Source organism: Aulonocara stuartgranti (assembly GCF_965226115.1).
Source record: "Aulonocara stuartgranti genome assembly, chromosome: 22".
NCBI classification, from domain to species: Eukaryota; Metazoa; Chordata; class Actinopteri; order Cichliformes; family Cichlidae; genus Aulonocara; species Aulonocara stuartgranti.
The window spans coordinates 14,219,781-14,225,780 of record NC_138957.1 but is presented as its reverse complement, the minus strand read 5'-3'; positions in this window follow the sequence as shown (position 1 = coordinate 14,225,780).

Here is a 6,000-nt window from a genome sequence, read left to right as displayed (position 1 = left end):
GATTCTGTAAAGATTTTTGCACAGGTCATCAATGGGCAGGAAGCAGCAGTGGTTAAAAACAGACCGCATCACGCTATTCATCTGCCCGTTTCTCGAAGTAATTGCGTGTTTTACAAGAGACAGCTTGCTACAAAAATGCTCTCTGGGCTGTGCATCAGGCATCGTTCTCATAACAGACTGCGTGTGTCACAGGTGAATCGAAATGCAATGTACATTAAGAAATTTATAAAAGGCAGAGCTGCAGGAGAGCCAAGTCGGGATGTTTTTGATTAGGAGAGAAGTGGTTCGCAAGCAAAGGATGGACAAGGAAGTTCAATGAGAGACATACGTGGATCTGGACATGCTTTGCCTAATGTTCCTGTTTTTACGAGCGCTGTTAAATTGTCTGTGTAGACTATTTGGCAGGTTTGAACACAGACTGAGCACCGCATTCTCACAACTCTTTACCTGTATGTGTTAAGATTTAGAGTTAAAGGGAGAAATTGCTCATTTGTCAACACCTTTTTTTTTTATCTCCATAAGCCATGATCAGTTACAGAAAACTGTTTGTCTTTCTTTCTTTTTTTTTTCTTTTTTTTTAAATTGCAGTATGGTTGAGTTTTATTGTCAATAATAGATTGTTTTTTGGGGTTTTTGGCAAGTGTAAGAATTTCCTCTTTGGAATAGCCTATTTGCTTTGATAGGCAAGTGAGCAGAGGTAAAAACTCTCTCGTATCGAGAAAGAGGAACACCGACCGCTCTATTTGTTTAGTCTCCATGGAAATGAAGGCATATCATTGTGTACACAATCAAAGGGTCCACGGGTGAATCACTCTCTATGGCATTTGGCTTTCTATTCAGTCTCCGGCTCTGAATGTGGAGCTGTGTTTTTGCTGGACCTAACAGTTTGTGATTATGTCATCTTCAAGCACCTTTACAACGAGGGATTTGAACCACAAACGAATGAATACATAAGGAGTTTTTTAAATTTTAGCCGCACAGCATATGTTAAATGAGCGCTGAGCAGAAAGACCTTTCTCACTCTTTGGCTTGTCAGATGTGGTTCATTTGAGTTCACATTACTTCCAGTTTAAATTAGCTGAGCTAAACTTTGTTTTCTCTTCAGAGCAGTTCCCCTGGGCTTGCTGTTGCCTGGTTGCCTTGTTCTCCCAGAAACAGCACGACGGGAGACAGCAAAGCTATGCTACCATCGTCATCACTGTTTAACTTGCTTTAAATACCTGCTTTAGGTGCTTTTTAAAATGTGTCACATTTAACAAACAAATCTGTGGACATCTCTGAGTGACAGCTGGTGTAGAGGATGGTGTTTTTGCAGTAAAAATTATTTTAGAAGAATATATATTTAAAGGGAATCTGGTGCAGTTCTGCTCTTGCTCTCTGGTCCTTCCATCCTGCCCAGATGGAAGGTTTAGTTTGCTGTGTGGAGTGATGGGGCCCACAGCGCAAAGCTGTACCATGGGGCAGATAACTCCCCACTGCTCCACTAGAATAACAAAATGGAAGTGAATGGCCATAAGTTTTCAGCAAGTTGGGATTCGGTGAAATAATCTAAAATTAATTTACATTTTTTTTCCTTGTGAATGTAATTTAACCAAAAATAAATACATTTAAAAAATTGTCGCTTGACATTTCTGTCACTTTCACAGGACATGGTGATGAGTGGGGCAGATTAGGAAAAAACCCAGCAGCTAGACCCAGATCAGGGAGGAGGGGACGCTGAATGTGACCTTCAAATCCAGCAGGCGGATTGATTCAGGTCCTTTGGGGAGCAGTGGGAAATACCTCGGCCTGACAGGAGACACTGAACTAAGCAACCAGGGCTCCCTTGGGAGAGCACTCGACTATAGGATCCCATGAATTCCAGACTCTGGGAAATTTCTTTCCACACCAAAACTTTGTTTGATAAAACAGAAAATGTGAGAATGTGTGACATTTCAGTATGAACAATATCTAAAAAATATTGCTGTACGGTGACTGATCAAAGGAGATATGCACTTGTGCTGTGTATGTACTGTGGTCGGATGAGGGACAAGGCTACATGACTTTTATGATTTAATTGAAATTCACTGTACTGCTATTTCTTTTAAATATTTCGTTTTGGCCTTTTGAGCATCATAAAGGGAAGTACCCGCCATTATATATGCAAAATTGAAGACATCTTTATGCCATTTGACAGACTTGTTCCTGTTTGACTCAGAAGTGGTGGTCCATTACGACCATTTAAACATTAATGGGACACTATTAAATTAATAAAATAATCTGATCGACTTCGCATTGCTTTGTTTAATAAACGTAAAAAAACATGCAGAAAAAACAACACTGCTCCTAAGCTCATTAATGAACTTAAAAGTTTGACAGTGAAAGTATTATTTCTTGTGTTTTATTTTGATAGTGTTTCCTATCCTCCTAGTGGAGCAAACCTGAGATTGGAGTTTGCATCAGCAGAATTGATGTCTGCAGGGAGAAAGATAGATATGGAGTATCCAAACAGTGGATGCATTCTGCATTATGACCACTTATAATTATTGCTCGTTAAGAGCATTTAAAATCTATGAATAATTTAAAAGACTTAAGCTAGCTTTTGGCTAAAGAGTTCCAAATTTAGCTTGCGTTGGCATTTGATTCAAATAGTCTTTTAGTTTCACAGCACCTACTATTTTATCATTCTATAAGAGGCAATGTTGTTTCTTCTGATTTCACTGGTTATATTTAAAAGTAGGAAGAAATCTTTTCAGCCATTCTTTCCGATACATCCAAACAATCTAGATTTACGAAAAGCGTGACACTCCAGAGGGAAAAGTATGCAAATCTGATTTTGGAGCAAACCATTTCTTTAAGTCTTCCAATTGTATCTGATTTCACAGATAAAATTAAGTGTGATAATATTAGCGTTATAGAAATGGATGTAAGGTTGGATGTAGGTTTATAAGCAGTTATTTATTTTATGAAAGAACACTGGACCGCGTTCAAACTCCTCTCAACGCACAGCAACAGTCACTTTTCACTTCGACTCATATCCAGTTGCTTAACTGAAAGCAGACTCTGTTAAATGTTACATATTAAATATTTACTTTCATGCTGTCATTGAACACTGGAACCGGTCAGATGATACATGGAGTATTTGTCGACATTCAACAGACCTGAAGCAGCACGATTGTTTAAGCCATCTCCATAAATAATCATATTGATGTATTTCTCTTTGGCGTGACCCTCTTAGATTGCAGCCTGGTTCATTGCTGTTCATTCGGTCCCATCTCCTGCCAAAAAGATCTAATCCCGTCTTTCTCTTCAGCCTGTCTTTATATGAAAAAATACGTGCAATAAAATGTGGGCTCTTTTTTTATTCTCCCGAAAGAGGCCACAGGGGGGAACAAGGTTCTGAGTTCTCCCTCTGGATATTGTGGTATCATTGAGTTTGCACGAGATCACTACTCTGCTACGTCTTGTTACCCAATACACTTGCTATATCACCTCATAGAAGATCGGTCTCACATGTAAAATGTTTAACACATAAAAACCAGTATCTGTGCCTCAGTGGGAAAACTGAGAACCAAAACAAAACTCTTGAATCCATGTTCTTTGATTTATGCAATTAAAGCAACAATTGACTGTTCTCCATAGCAAGAAGCAAAAACGACAGTAGTTGGAAATCATTTAATAAGACACGAGTCAGTCTGATGTATGTCTCACTGATGTCTACAGAGAACGAGGCCGCACTGAATCAAACAAAACCAAAGCAATAGTCTGAGGCTGAAGTAAATATTTTTTGTCTTGTTTTCTGAAGATTTCACACTGACTCAGCTCAGCATCACTCAGATGGGTATGAGCTGGTGTGCAGATCCGAGTCACTGGTATGCTGAGTGATGTGGCCGCACACTGAGCTTTAAAGCTGCTGGGTCATTAAACGTCCACACAACAGCAGCGGAGTGGAATGTGCGACATGTTAAGGGTCCAGAGTCTAAAACACTGGAAAATTATATATGAGATTGAGACGTTCATACTGTACACTGGCTGTCTTAATGCAATAGAAAAAAAAGACCCAAATCTGTGAATTAGGAAGTCAAGTATGAGTCTCTCACTCTTTGGGAGTATTGATCACAGGAAGCAAACTAGAAGCCTTCAAGTCGGATGTGTGACGGGCCAACTTCCTTTCCTCTTATCCTTTGAGAATGATGTTTTCAGCTTGTTTGAGTCAGTAGTGCTTGATCACTGTCACAGTAGAGTATTGGGAAGGAACAAAAAAAGGATGTGTTGAAAGTGAGCATGGTGCCCTGTGGTGTATTCACCCATTCAAGCTATGATTAAGTGGATCATATGTGCTGTAGTGTGGACCGAATCTTTCACAGTGCAGCAGGAGATAAGGCAGAGGGGGCATTTGTGACACATCAGAGAATAGCAGTAATATGAACGAAACATAATTGTGTAGATGGGGAAATGGAAATGGATGGAGAGGCAGGTTTGGTGAGAGAGGTCTGGCTGCGCTGTGGGGACACTTCCGGAACAGGCACTGCTGTGAGGACAGGAAATAACACACACAGATTTGTCCCTGCTTGCCATAATAGGAATGGACATGGCGGGCTTATGCATGTTTTACCAAAATATGACAAACTTAAACAACACAGCAGTGTGTATGTGCCTTGACACTTAAGGTATAAGCCTATGCATTTCTTTTGGTGAGATTTCCTGTCCTCGTAGTAAAAAAAACCTGAGGGTGGAGCTTGCCTCAGTAGCGTCCCTGGAGTGGAGTGTCTGCAGGCAGAAAGATAGATATGGAGTATTCAAACAGTGGAGGCAATATACATTATGACCACTTACCATTATTACTCGGTTGGAGCAATAAAAATCTATGAATAATTTAAGAGTTGTGAGTGCTTCTTCTAAAGCTTTTGAATGAAGAGACCTTTATGTTTATTTTAGCTTGTGTTGTCATTTGGTCAAAATTGTTATTAAATTTTAGATTATTATTGTGTTATTATATTATTGTTCTCCAAGATGCAGTACCTTTACTCCTTATTCCACTGCTGCAATGCATACAAGGGCTTTTTTCTTAGCATGGAGACTGTATAAAAACATATATAGCTACTGTCATAGCATCCATTGGTTACTGATACCATACACTGGTACTGTTGTAAAAGGCCCTGAGATAATCTTTTTGGCTAGTCTCATCTGATCTCATCAAATGTGTCCAGCCAGTTGTGGATCTGATTGCCAAATTAATACTATGTGATGGTGCCAGATTCTCAATCACTTGTATACCATATTTATTGTCGTATGTCTGTGAAGGTTCTCAGTCATCCAGGTCATTGTAGTCAAAGGAGCTTACAAAGAAAAGCGTCTGGAGTTCTTTAAGTTGCTTGAAGATGTTTCACCTCTCGGATGAGTATTTATTGTCCCTTTTCTTCTCATGGTTACCATAATTTACTAAATGCACATCAGGTAGTCTTTAGTAAGGTTTATAACTGAACCTTTAACGCATTAGCAAAGTGTTTACTCAGGCCGTTGGTCACAGTAGCAGAAGGATAACTTATTTCCAACAAACATCTATACAACCACATTAACCAGAGGAGTTTTCACTAGTGAGTATTGGAGTAGCCTTCAAAATATGTCAAGTCAAGTTGGCTTTATTGTCACTTCAACCATATACAGTAAGTACACAGTGAAGCGAAACAACGTTCCTCCAGGACCAAGGTGCTACATGCAACATAAATTTACAACATAAATTAACAGAAAACACTAAACTAGCTAACTAAGAGGCCTGGTTAGCTGGCTAGCAGAGACAAGACAGACTGACCTAACATAAATTACAACATAAATTAACTAATGATAAATGATAAATAAATAAATAAATTAATGTCAATGCATCCATCCATCCATTTTCTCCTCCACTGACAGCACTTGCAGGCCAGCAAAGATGAGATCCTGAAATCACCAACGAGGAAGACTTTAGCCATTTGGATACCCCTAGAATTTATTTAAAAATTACGAACAGAATCTGTGACA